This window comes from Notolepis coatsorum (assembly GCF_963971535.1).
Source record: "Notolepis coatsorum genome assembly, chromosome: 3".
NCBI classification, from domain to species: domain Eukaryota; kingdom Metazoa; phylum Chordata; class Actinopteri; order Aulopiformes; family Paralepididae; genus Notolepis; species Notolepis coatsorum.
The window spans coordinates 68,296,454-68,311,464 of record NC_140167.1 but is presented as its reverse complement, the minus strand read 5'-3'; the positions used below and the strand labels follow the sequence as shown (position 1 = coordinate 68,311,464).

At 44.1% G+C, this 15,011-nt stretch overlaps 1 protein-coding gene across 1 annotated transcript in view; it reads left to right on the top strand.

Moving 5' to 3' along the window:
- Positions 1-5,453: 5,453 nt before the first annotated feature.
- Positions 5,454-15,011, top strand: part of kiaa1614 (KIAA1614 ortholog) — an 80,640-nt gene continuing 71,082 nt past the window's right edge. The window contains exon 1 of the mRNA XM_084310790.1: positions 5,454-5,572. The gene's annotated coding sequence lies outside the window, so the exon portion shown is untranslated. The remainder of the gene's footprint in view (positions 5,573-15,011) is intronic.

Here is a 15,011-nt window from a genome sequence, read left to right as displayed (position 1 = left end):
TTGTAGTGCAAATCACTTTACCAATAAATATAAAGTGTGTTAAAGTGTCTAAAGTGGGTAAAGTGGGTGCTACAGTGAGTTGATTATTTAAGTGAGTGTGTTTGATTGATTGATTGATTGAAAAGTTTATTAACAGATTGCAGAATGGGTACAGTACAGTACAGCTCAATACATACAATTGTTAAGGGGATGCAGACCAGAGAAAGACTTTCGTCTTGTTTACATCAGGGTCCCCCATTTTCAATTCATCATAACATATATGACATACATGACATACAGATAGACAGTACTGCTACATCTATACATTTATGACATATCAAATTTGCAAATACAGTACTGTTTGTGATACAAAAAGTGTCCAGAAAAAGAGTGTATATACATTTGACGTAGAAACTGTACATTGGGGGAGGTTGGGTGGGTGGGGTGGGGTTGGGCGGGTGGGTTAGGACTGTACATTGGAGGTGGGGGGGGGGGGGGGGGGGTTGGGTAGGGGGGGGGAACACTGTACACTGTACATTGGAATACTGACAAAGCCATACTTGGTAATTTACTGTACAACTGGGTTAGGACATTTGTAGGGGCCAGTTTCGAATTGCAGTCTCCCGTAGGTGTTTTTTTAGAGTGTTTTTGAAAGTGGGTAGTGATTCACATTCCTTTACAGCTTTGGGTAGGGCATTCCACATTGATGTGGCATAATTGCGAAACGTGTTTAGTCCCTTGTTTGAGCCGAATCTGGGTTTAACATGATTTGTGGAGCTCCCTCTGGTGTTGTGATCGTGGTATTCACTGACCTTTGGGAAGTATTTTGACATGTACATGGGTACCTTGGTCGTGTAGTGTATCTTGTAGACCAGGCCCATTGCAAGTTGCTGTACTCTGTCATCTACTCTAAGCCATCCTAGATTGTCAAAGTGGGCAGGGGTGAGGTGGGTTCTAGGAGTCAGGTCAAGCAGTAGTCTGACTAATTTGGTTTTTAGCACCTTTGAGGTGCTTTGGTACCATGAGGTGCAAGCATAGTCGTAGTACCCTTGAATGAGTGCTCCTGCCAGAGTCTTCAGGGTATTCTTGTTTACCAGAGAGGAGATCCGGTACAAGAATCGAGTTCGTTGGTTGACTTTTTTTATTACATTGGATGCCATTTTGCCACAGGAAAGATTAGCCTCTAGGATGGAACCCAGGTAGGTAATTTCATCTTTCCTTGTGACAATATTGTCACCCACTGTAACTGAGAAGCCGTCGGTCTTGCTGAGTTTGTTATTTGAACCGAAGAGAATGGACTCTGTTTTGCCCATGTGTAATGTTAGTTTGTTGTCGGCGAGCCATATGCAGATTTTGCCTAGTTCCGAGCTGAGGGTTTTTTCAACCTGTAACTTGTTCTTGTCAAAGACCAGCAGGGCTGAGTCGTCCGCAAAAAGGAACAAGTTGCAGTCACAAGCTGACGACATGTCATTTGCATGAATTAGGAACAGTAGCGGTCCTAATATGCTTCCTTGTGGAACACCACAGTTCACTGTGAGGGGGGGGGATAGGGTACCGTTTACCTCCACCATCTGTTCTCTCCCCTCCAGGTAGGATTGTATCCAGCTCACTGATAGACTATCAAAACCAATTGCTTTTAGCTTGTCAATCAGAATGGTGTGATTGACAGTGTCGAAGGCCTTTTGTAGGTCCAGCATGACCATGCCGCAGTATTTGCCCGCATCCACCTCTTGCTTGATGTGGTCGTTCAAATAGAGAAGGCATGTGTCAGTGGAGTGGGATGTTCTGAAGCCAGATTGGAATTCGTAGATTCGATTTTTTTCCGCAAGGTACTTTTCGACCTGTTCGTATACTATTTTTTCCATGACTTTCGAGATGGATGTAAGGATAGAAACAGGGCGGTAGTTGCCTGGGTCTAATTTGCTGCCCTTTTTGTGCAGGGGTGTTACTCTCGCAATTTTGAAGTCCTTGGGGACGTGTCCCTGTTTTATGGAGAGGTTTATTATGTGTGTGATGACTGGGGTGATGGCGGCTGCTGAGTCTCTGAGGAATTTGGAGGGGATGTTGTCATGGCCAGTGGCCTTGTTCGGTTGGAGGGCGCTCAGTTTTTTGAGTACCTCATCTGTAGTTACCATTTCCAGTTTGAAGTCGTCTTTGTGGACGCCTAGGTTCTTCTACCCCATACTGCCCTGAGTGGGAGGGTAGTTTTTTTACCAGTGTTGTGGCTATGTTTGTGAAGAAAGTGTTTAAGTAATTGGCTACATCCAGCTTGTCTGTGATGAGCGTGTTGTCCGTCTTTATGTTTATGTTTGAGAACCTGGTTTTAAGTTTTTTACTGCAGCCTAGTTGATTATTGAGTAATTTCCAAAGTTCACATGGTTTATTTTTGTTTTCCTCAGTTTTGTCATTGACGATTTTTTTAGCTGTTTTTATCATGGAGTTTACGTAATTTCTTAGTCTGTTTCTTTCTAGTTTGAGTTCAGTCACGTGGGCTTGGAGTTCACTGCTCGTCCTTTTGATAAGCTTTGACTGACTTTTACGAAACTCGTTTTTTTCTCTGGCTTTCATAGCGGTCAGTATTTCAGTGTGCATCCATGGCTCAGCGCGATTTTTTACCCTGGTGGTTCTTAGGGGGGCCATAGTATTGTTGAGAATTTGGTTTTGAAGCCAAGCCAGGTTTCTTCAACCAGTGTACCATTGAGCTCATCTGACCAGTCCAGGCTCAGTCCAGGTTCTGAGGTCTCTAGATGTGACTGTTTTGTGATAGCCAGCCTTTTGCTTTAGCTTTTTGCGGGTACAGAATATCATATAATGATCACTTAACCCGCATGCTATAACCCCTTTATTGGAGATCGTGGAGGTCAGGATGAGGTCAATGGTAGTCTGAGTTGATTCACATACCCTTATGTGGGTTGGTTGATTAGCTGGCTGAGGCCGTGCAGATCACAAAGCCTACTGAAGGCCTTGAAGACGGGTGCTAAGACACCCCAGCTAAACACCCATCAAGTGTGTCATAGAAGCCACTGTGTTCTGGCCGTCTATAGATTATGCCTATTAGTACTGATTTTGCCCTTTCAAATAAGATTTCAATCCATACAGTTTCAATCTCGTCATGGTTAAGGTCAGTACGGTTGATGCATTTGGTATCTTTGTGAATATACACACAGACGCCACCTCCATACTGGTTTCTATCTCTCCTGACTATTGAATAGTTCTCGATTTCAATCTCTGGATCCTGAACAGATGAGTCTAGTTTTGTTTCTGTGAAACACAATATGTTAGCCTTACCATTTAAAAACAACTCTTGTGCTGGTTCATACAGGCTATTGTGCTGGTTCATACTGACTCTTGTGCTGGTTCATACAGGCTATTGTGCTGGTTCATACTGACTCTTGTGCTGGTTCATACAGGCTCTTGTGCTGGTTCATACAGGCTATTGTGCTGGTTCATACAGGCTCTTGTGCTGGTTCATACAGGCTCTTGTGCTGGTTCATACTGAGTCTTGTGCTGGTTCATACAGGCTCTTGTGCTGGTCCATACTGAGTCTTATGCTAGTTCATACTGGCTCTTGTGCTGGTTCATACTGGCTGAGGCCCATAGGTGCCAGATTGCAGTGATTTACTGTTTCAGCAGCCAGCCTTTGCAGCGTTTGCTTCTCCCCATAATCCACCTAATTTTAAAGGAGATTATTAAACCCAACCAGTTGTAGATGTTGTGACTGTGTGTGTGTGTGTGTGTGTGTGTGTGTGTGTGTGTGTGTGTGTGTGTGTGTGTGTGTGTGTGTGTGTGTGTGTGTGTGTGTGTGTGTGTGTGTGTGTGTGTGTGTGTGTGTGTGTGTGTGTGTGTGTGTGTGTGTGTGTGTGTGTGTGTGTGTGTGTGTGTGTGTGTGTGTGTGTGTGTGTGTGTGTGTGTGTGTGTGTGTGTGTGTGTGTCAGAAGAGGAACTATCGTGAATGGAAGAGTGGATCTTCACTTGTAGACACCAGCCTGAAACACTCCAAATCTGATGAATTTGCAATAATGGAGCCTATGAATTCCATCCTGTGACTCTTCAAGGAGCATTGTGCAGATGAAACACATGTCAGGTAACTATTTAATATGATTGATAGATTTAGCATGAGGCATTGCTTTGGAAACTACATCACAGTGCTTGGAGACTTTCTGTAATGAATGAAAGTTGTTATGAGAAGAAGGTCCTGTTACTTTGTTACCTTAGAGGTTATCTGCTGTAACCTGGCAACATTTAATTTGACAAATATGACTTGGCATGATGTGCAAAGCGAGACGTGCCAGAGGATTTCTTTGGGATGTATGAATGGCAGCTGAAGTCTGTACCTCCTTGCGCCTCCTTCTTCTCGGCACGCGGGGAGAAATTAGGTCAAAGCCCGGCGCTGTTCAGAGAGAGAGAGAGCGGCTCCTCTTCTCCCCCCTCCTCTCAGACACAGTCGCTGACATTGCCAGTCTGGAACTCAGAATAACACCATGTCAACTCATGGCAGCTGTGAAAGGTTGGCTTCATCCCAGCGCGAGGGGTGAAATGATCCAATTGGGTCGTCTGGTTCTAAATCATACTTCCGGATGTACAAATAAAGAAAGAAATAAAAGGAAAAGAAAAGGGGAACAAAAGAATGCTGGTTGTGAAGAACAGAGAAAAGACTTGGTATATTTCAATACTAAAAAGTAGGAGAGAGAGGGGCAGGGGGGGGGGGGTGATATGATATAGTTCTACCTTTAGGACGTTCATCAGACGATCTTATCTGGGATAATCTATCAACTGTTATTTGTGTGATCGATATAATATTCCCACTGCTTGTGTATGAAATTGTGAAGTCAGCCACTCGCGCTGCGAGATACGCTGAGAAGCCGAGAGTAGCACATGAAACATACCAATAGACAGATGGAGGGTTGTCCTGCAGGGCCCCGGGACACACTGGCCAAGCCCAAAATACAAGATCAACAAAGGAAATACCAAGGCAGCGAGAATATGAGCTTGGAGACGGCAGCACTTCCTCTCGCGTCCACATTTGTGATTCCTCTGCTACTTCTGCTGCTCTCACTCCATCAAGCTCAAGGGTTAAGTTACCTGACTCCGCCCACAAAAGGGCCGGCGTTAAGTCCCCTCCGCCAATCCGCTCGCCCTTGAGTAATTCCAGGAATCTCAGAGCGGCCAATCCCCTGTGAGCTGGCCCGAGCCGTCTCCCCAAGCAACCCAGGGTTCCACACATGTGCCTCACCTCTTCTCACAGTTAGTTACTGCCCACTGGCTGCTCAAGATGTTTTTACAAGGGTGGGAGAAAGCGCTTGAGAGCCACAGGGAGCAGCCGGGCGATGGAAGAGAGTGAAAGACCCTGACTGTGTACATAAGACAGCCGGCAGTCAGTCAGTAGACGGCTAGGAGCCCTACACTTGTGACTGCCCCAGTGCAGCTGTCTGTGTCCAGGGGGGTGGTGGGAGGGGGGGGGAGACAGAGGTGGAGGGAGACATTCATGTTTCCTCAAGAGGTTGAGAAAAGCTGGACATTACAGAGAGACGCATCATGTGCCTTCAGAGATGGAGTCACAGGAGACGGCGTCCGCACACTTATGGAGCGAAGGGTAAGGACTAAAACTTCTGTGTTGTTTGGACCTAGAGAGAGAGAGAGAGGGGGGGGAACCGCATTATCATAAGGGGACTGTTATATGGTGGACGACGTAGACCGGATTGATCACAACAACTGCACTGAGTGACCACGGTTGGAAATCCAATCCCAGAAGGTGACTTTTCTATGCATTGTATGTTTTTTTTTTATTGTCCTCTTCATGTGGTAGAATTCGGTGGTAGGGATCTTGATTGAATCACATTGAGAAAGTAGATGGGGGCAGCTGTCCCTCTTTCTCTCCTCAAAACATTCCTCCTCGCCGCTGCTCCAACGGTGACCTTGTTGCACTGTGGGCCAGAAACTGCAGGCGTTTAAAAACAAACCACTGGTGACAGAGCAGAGGACGGCTCACACTGCATTACGTACTTTTTAAGTATCCTTTTTTTTTTTTATATATATATTATCATGTTGTCTTAGAACCTTTTGTAGTATTATTATGATAAAAAAAAAACACCTGATTGTATATGTCGATCTGACGCTGTGTGGAGTTGATGTGTTTTCGCATTGACCCGCTGCATACTTTCTAGGAGGTAAGTAGGCTATTCGGTTTGAGTTTCCAGACGCGGGTTACTGTAACAACGGGCCTCGATGTCAAATTCTTATGACACAGAGTGAAACCGGCATTCCTGTTTGACTGTGTAATGATTCCAGGCCCTGGTGCACGGCGCTGCCCTCGCTTTTCTACATGAAAACACTGACCAGATCACTTCATGTGTCCCGCTGAGCACAACTGGCTCCTCTCCGGCAGCGAGGCACTGCTTAACTCATTGACCGCCACGCTGTTTTCCCATCTCTACTCAATGGCACCAGCGTTATTGACCATTTTAGCAATGTTTGCGGACCCATCGTGTGTTCTTTATTATAGCTATGGAGACAATAGTATGGCTCATTTGACAGGCATTGTTCATAGTCCAACACTGACTAACCAGTTCATTTCTACATACTGTAGTTTGTGCGCTATTCCATACTAAACATCGGCCCTTTCCAAAATAATCCAGTCTTTTTTCATAGATCGCAAGATATGACGCGTTATATGCATTGTGCCCAAATCGTTCGGGTTGCTCGCCTGAAACTCTAAATACTTCCAAATCAAAGGTAAAAAAAAAATACCAGCAGGTTACCTAAGATAGACCTTACCTCAGTCAGAAGGTACTCCAAAATCGTCCCAGTCGTCCCATGGCGATCGCAATTACTTGTGTATATTGGGCATGGCTACCATACGGGAAAGAATAGGTCTGAGGCACCAAATCTTCCACCGATTGCTATGTCCTGATCCACTCTGAGGCGGAAGCAGCCGGAGGTAACTCAGTACTGGAAGACAACTGATATCGTTAGTTCAAAAGGTAGGCGATACTGCCCCCTGGAGGGATTCGATCGTCATTGCAATTCCAACGTAGGCAGCTGTGCCAGGGAGACCCAGGCAGCTCCGAGCGAGTGTTTAGAACGGGGATCAAAGGATATCTCGTTTTTGGCGTTCAAGCGTTGGCGACGAAACACGAGATTATTCGTTTTTGGCGCCCAATGAGTTACTCAAGTCTCAACGCTACCAAGTTAAGTGTTGGAAAACAAAACACTTGAGTCCATAGTGTCTGGGTTCACCTTTAATTGTACACATTGACCATTTAAAGGTCCGGTTAGGGTCCCTTTAAAGGTCCGGTTAGGGTCCTCTGGTAATAAAGTCTTTATGTAGCATATTATGTGTAATACTGTGTGGTAGTTTAACCTACATTTTGTCTGCTGACTGTTCAAACTGATTTGAGGTTGTTGAGTTGTACTGTGTGTGTGTGTGTGTGTGTGTGTGTGTGTGTGTGTGTGTGTGTGTGTGTGTGTGTGTGTGTGTGTGTGTGTGTGTGTGTGTGTGTGTGTGTGTGTGTGTGTGTGTGTGTGTGTGTGTGTGTGTGTGTGTGTGTGTGTGTGTGTGTGTGTGTGTGTGTGTGTACACATGTGCACGTATGCCAAAACGCTCTCCGCAGTATAGAAATGACAGGGCAGCGTGTGTATCAGATGGCATGACTCTGTGGTAAAGTTGTGAAAAGAAGTCAGCACACCGTCTGCAGTGTTCCCAAGTTTAATTCAATTTAACACAACGTTTCGGCCTGTGGCCTTTTTCAAGTGTCACCAACATGTGAAAAGAGGTGGGGTATATATACATACTAGGGGATGAACCAGGTCAAGGTTTAAATCAATTAGCCTATAGGCTACAAATTTACAAAACATATTACAGCTTAAGTGTTAGAACATACATAGTTACAATAACAGTAGTAGTTAGATGTAACACACTTTCACATGTAAAATAGAGAAAACAATATATAATGAGAAAACTTAAAAAACAGAACCAGACAGAATGTGTGTATTTACAGGAAGGGTTTAATGTCAAACTCTTCATTAAGTCCAAGAGGGGCCATAGTCTGAAGGGTGTGTATATGATATGTTTCTCTCTGCAAAAGTAGTTTGCCATGGTCTCCTCCTCTGGCTGGTCTCTCTACCTTTTCAATGCCTGTGTATCTTAATGTGCTGATATTGTGTCCTGCCTGTCTAAAATGTACTGCAACTGGGTTATGTTCATCACCACATCTGATGTTGCTGCGGTGTTCGCTGATGCGTGTTTTGAGTTGCCGGTTGGTTTTGCCTACATAGCTCAGGCCTCTCTGGTACCTGACTCTGTGGTACCTTTTGTATACTTGTATGTGTCACTATAATGTAGGGCTGTATCTGAAGAGTCCCTACTGGCAGGAACTATACTGTACTTGCTACTCAGATGCACCTCAGCCAGTCTCTCTGAAAACCACGGCATGGAGGCCAAGGTTAAAGGTTAAACCACACCAGGTTATGCCATGGTTAAAGGTGAATGGGAAAATCCAGCCTAAAGTAGAATTCATTTTCAGTTATTTCTATAATACTGTACAGCTCAGTTTTTGATTTGAGGATGTGAACAAATCTCTCCATACCACTGAGACCTACATAGATCCCATTGGGTGGATGGGGGGTATACAAGGTCAACAGCAGATACCACATAGCGGTATGGTATTAAACATTATCTGAAAGCTGGAACCTCAAGTTTAATTGTGTGTCAGTTTTTCCTAGTCATAAATGCATAATAAATGTTGTATTTTTAAGTGTTAAAGGAGCATTATGATTATTTGAAACATAATGATGGCCATTCCCCAGCTCCATTATGTGTTGCTGCAGCGCATCGGAGGTTGACACCATTACCGAGCCATATTCTACCACTTGAAAGATAGCGTAAAGACCCCAAGACCTTGAATAACACTTATGGAATGTTCATACTGTGATTTGGTATCAATAAACTGGAGTTTATACCCAGGCACAATGTAGGGGTGTAACTAAATATCAATACAGAAATGAAAATTCTAAAACCTTTTTCATTCAATATAGTGTATCGAAATTTAAAACTATTGATAATTCTCCTTATTGCTTCTCCTCTCTAGGTCTGTGTGTTTATCTCAGTTCAACTGGTGGTGTGGTATGGCTACTGCTATTAGTATACTGTTTAAGGCTCATTTTCATTGTTTACATAAAAATATACTGTACATGAAATAAAAGAATATATTTTTCTGAGCCAAACCAAGCTGCTGTATACACTGTATACAGCATATCATCTATATAATTACAGCTGTGTAGTGTAAAATACACGCTAATGCATAAAGAGTCTAAAATAGAATCAAGTCAAAATGTGTGAAGCATTAAACCCCTACCAAGAACCCCCCACCCCGCCCACACACACACACACACACACACACACACACACACACACACACACACACACACACACACACACACACACACACACACACACACACACACACACACACACACACACACACACACACACACACACACACACGCACACACGCACACATGCACACACACACACACACACACACACACACACACAAGTCAAGTCAAGTCAAGTCAGTTTTATTTGTATAGCACATTTCCAGGCAGCGGCAGCTGACACCAAAGTGCTTCACAAGCAGGTTGATAAAAAAACAAATTAATGTGAGGCAAGGTATAAGATTAAAAGAAAGAAATAAAAAAACATAGCAAAGCAATGAAAGCAACAAAACAAACAATATGGTGCAAGATATAAGATTAAAAACATAATAAAGCAATGAAAGTAATAAAAACTGGTAGGACACAGTAAAACAAAGAGGATAGAAGGGTCAGGGGTCTAGTGGTAGTTAAGTAGGGGGGAAGGCCAAGGAGAACAGGTAGGTTTTCAAGAGTGATTTAAAAGCCTGTACGGTCTGGGCAGTCCGTACACACACACACACACACACACACACGCACACACACACACACACAAACACACACACACACACACACACACACACACACACACACACACACACACACACACACACACACACACACACACACACACACACACACACACACACACACACACACACACACACACACACACACACACACACACACACACCCCTTCCTCTGTTCCAACCAATTCAGACACTCATTATATTATGTAGAACAGCTGTCACTCAACCCAGGACCTCCTTTAGGCTTCATATTTACCACACAAAACTTCTGAATATCATTGCATACCTGTATATACATACTGAATACCCACTCTGTGCACTGTACATGCTGTACTATGTCTGCATCATATCCAATACCTACTCATATTAGTTATATCTACATCATATCCCATACCTACTCATTATTAGTTATAATGTACCCATACCTACTCATATTAGTTATATATACATTATATGCCATACCTACTCATATTAGTTATATCTACATCATATCCCTTACCTACTCATATTAGTTATATCTACATCATATCCCTTACCTACTCATATTAGTTATATCTACATCATATCCCTTACCTACTCATATTAGTTATATCTACATCATATCCCTTACCTTCTCATATTAGTTATATATGGACCCATACTAGTTATATCTACACCATAATAGTTATATCTCCATCATATCCCTTACCTACTCATATTAGTTATATCTACATCATATCGAGGTCATGGAGGATCATCAACGAGATGAGTGGGCGCAAGAGGCCAAGGGCGGGACAGCTGGCAGGCTGCAGCCTAGGACAGAGGGTGGCCTCCTGGTTCACCCACTTCCGGGATCTCCTAGGAACGCACCCGGCAGTGGAAGGATCTGAGGAGGAGATACCTACAGTCATCGCAAATCTCGAGATTGATGATGGCCCCTTTACAGCCATGGAGTCAAGGCCACCCTGAGGCAGGGGAAAAGCGCTGGGCCAGACGGCATCCCCCCGGAGGTCCTTGGGATCTGCGAACTCAACGACATTGTGCTGGAGTTCTGCAACTGGGCTTTGATGGAAGACACCAAGCCAACATCATCCCGGTAGCGAAGTCTGGAGACCTGGCTAAGCCGGATAACTATCGCTGCATCAGCCTGACCTGTATCATTGCAAAGGTGTTCATCCGCATGATACTTAACCGGATTCGGGATGCCATTCACCCCCACCTGAGGGACAATCAAAATGGCTTCAGAAAGGGAAGGACCACCATAGCCCAGATCCTGCCCTTAAGGAGGATCATCGAGGAGGTGAAAAAGAACAACCTTACAGCGGTTCTCTGTTTCATTGACTTCAGGAAAGCTTTTGATTCAATACACAGAGGTGTGCTGGTGAAAATCCTTAAAGCCTACGGGGTCCCTCCTAACCTGCTCTGGGCTATAGAGACCATGTACAGGGACACAAGAGCCAAGGTGGTAACCCCAGACGGTGAAAGGGAGGAGTTTGACATCCATGCAGGGGTGCTGCAAGGGGACACTCTTGCCCCCTTGTTCTTCACTGTAGCCCTGGACTACGCGCTTAGGAAAGCCATTACTGGGCGGGAGCAAGAGCTGGGCTTCACAATCACACCTCTGAAGTCCAGAAGAAACCCTGCAGTGGTCCTGGCAGACCTGGATTATGCAGATGACATCTGCCTGATGTCTGACCGTGTGGAGCAAACTCAGGAGCTCTTGAACAGAGTGGAGGCAGAATGCGCCAGGTAGGCTGAATGCAAAGAAGACTGAGGTCATTACTTATAACATCCCTGGACCATCCACCTCTCAGCATAGCAGGAGGCAATGCTCTGGCAGAGGTCAGTGACTTCAAATACCTGGGTTCCTGGGTCAACTCAACAGAGCGGGACCTTAACTCTTTGGGCGCCACGCCCTTTCCCCATCTGTACTCAATGGCGCCAGCTTTATTGACTATTTTAGCGATGTTTGCATGCAGACCCATCATGTGTTCTGTATTATAGCTATGGAGACAATAGTATGGCTCATTTGACAGGCATTGTTCATAGTCCATCACTGACTAATCAGTTCATTTCAACATACTGTAGTTTGTGCGCTATTACACGCTAAACATCACCCCTTTCCAAAATAATCCAGTATTTTTTCATAGATATGAAAGATATGCATACTCATATGCAATATGCCCAAATCGTTCTGGTTGATCGCCTGAAACCCCAAATACTTCCAAATCAAAGGTATATACAATGTACTATGTGTCTTCACAAAATCATCAAGGGGGGGTCGTTTTAACTAGAAACTACAATCGTGTTTGTCGAGCATGTTTTACGTCCGGTAAAACACGACACTGTGATCTGTACAGAAGCATGTTTTACGTAAATAATACCAGCAGGTTACCTAAGATTGACCTTACCTCAGTCAGAAAGTATTCCAAAATGAATAAATCCCAGTCAATCCCATGGCAATCGCAATTACTCTTGTATATTGGGCATGGCTACCATACGGGAAAGAATAGCTCTGAGGCACCAAATCTTCCACCGATTGCTATGTTGTGATCCACTCCTAGGCGGAAAAACCTGGAGTGGATCACAAGACAAGTACTGGGTATCCCCAGTTCCCAGTTCAAAAGGTAGGTGATACTGCCACCTGGTGAGATTCGATCGTCATTGCAATTCCAATGTAGGCAGATGAGCCAGGGAGACCTAGAGAGCTCTGGCTGAGTGTTTAGAACGGGGATCAAAGGAAAAATATCAAAGGATCTAACAACGAGATATTATGTTTTTGGCACTCAACGGTTGGCAGCGAAACACGAGATATTACGTTTTTGGCGCCCAATGAATTAAGGTGAGGAAGGCACTGGCATGGAGGGCCTTGACTGGCATAAATAGCGTGTGGAAATCCAGTCTTTCCCGACACATCAAAATTTGCTTCTTCCTAGGCGGCTGGGTAGCGTAGCGGAGATTGCGCTCGTCACCAATGCAAGAGACTCCGGTCTCGACCCCCCGAGTCAGCATTGCCTGCGGCTTGGGCGAGTCGTCATACTATCTCAATTGGCGGAGGTAGCGGGTGGAAAGTCGATGGGTGGGGATTGGACGTTGTGGACAGCGACTCCTCCAGGTCGGTTGGGTGACGCCTGTACAGCAGAGACAGGAAGTATCGGGGGCAGAGTGAGCCTCCCACGCGTTACTCCTCGCCACTGAGAGTCCACGCTGTCTGGTGAAAAGATGCGACAGGCTGCCTCCTCGTGTACCGGAGGGGACACGTGATACAAGGCTTCTATCCTCACTACAGCCGACCAGTGGGAGGCATAGTCTAGCAACGTTCAAGACAGGGGAGGGGATAATTGAAGGGGAGAATTGGCTATAGGAAATTGGGATGGGAGAAAAATAGAAAATAAAGAGAAAAAGTGGATAAAAAAAAATGTGCTTCTTCCAAGCAACTGTGGAGTCTGTACTCCTCTATGACTGCGAATCATGGACCCTGAAGCCCACCTTGCAGAAGTCTCTGGACGGATGCTACACCAGAATGCTTTGTGTGGTACTGAACATCGATCAAAGCGAGCATGTAACCAACAAGCATCTGTACAGGGTACTACCAAGGCTGAGCGACAAGGTGGCATCCAGGAGGATGAAACTTGCAGGTCACTGCCACCGACATCAGGAACTTCCGACTAGCAAGCTAGTGCTCTAGGAGCCAACACACAGGCGCCGACCAAGAGGACGTCCCATGTCGCCAACATACATGGACATACTGAGGAAGGACGCAGGTGTGGAGAGCTCTACGGAACTGGCCGGATGGATGGAGGATCGGGATGATTGGAATCTCCGCTGGCGAACCAAATGAATGATATCCCTTACCTACTCATATTAGTTATATCTACATCATATCCCATACCTACTCATATTAGTTATATATACATCATATCCCTTACCTACTCATATTAGTTATATCTACATCATATCCCTTACCTACTCATATTAGTTATATCTAAATCATATCCCTTACCTACTATCCCTTACCTACTCATATTAGTTATATATACATCATATCCCTACTCATATTAGTTATATATACATCATATCCCTTACCTACTCATATTAGTTATATATACATCATATCCCTTACCTACTCATATTAGTTATATATACATCATATCCCTTACCTACTCATATTAGTTATATATACATCATATCCCTTACCTACTCATATTAGTTATATATACATCATATCCCTTACCTACTCATATTAGTTATATATACATCATATCCCTTACCTACTCATATTAGTTATATATACATCATATCCCTTACCTATACTCATATTAGTTATATATACATCATATCCCTTACCTACTCATATTAGTTATATATACATCATATCCCTTACCTACTCATATTAGTTATATATACATCATATCCCATACCTACTCATATTAGTTATATATACATCATATCCCTTACCTACTCATATTAGTTATATATACATCATATCCCTTACCTACTCATATTAGTTATATATACATCATATCCCTTACCTACTCATATTAGTTATATATCTAGTGGTGCACGATATATCGGCCGCCGATATAATATCGGACGATATGGTAATTTTTTTACACATCGGTATTGTTGTGAAGGGCCAGATTAAACCGAATATATATATTTATTATATATATTTAATTGTATTTGTATATTCTCTAATATTCCCTGATATCCCTTGTATATTCCTTGTACAATATGCATTGAATATCCATTCTAGCCTACTGAACATCCCATAATAGTCTCCATTCTACTATTGGTCGAGACCTTGGTGCCAGGCTGCCATACCCCCTAGACCCAGTTCAAACGTACCGCTCAACATGTACGAACAAGTCCTAGTTCCGCGTAGGAATCTGGCTACCGCACCACTAATGGGACTATTTGTTCATAGTGCGTATATATACTGCGCTACTAAAGTAGGACTTCCTTTTCAGTCCAGTTTCTTACCCTCCAATAGAGTGACAGACGTAAAGCCTCCCCGCGACGCCACGTGTGGGAGTAAGGCCAAGTTCGGCCTACCATCGGTATTGAGACATCGTGTATATTAATATTTGAATAGTCATATTTGGCACTATATCG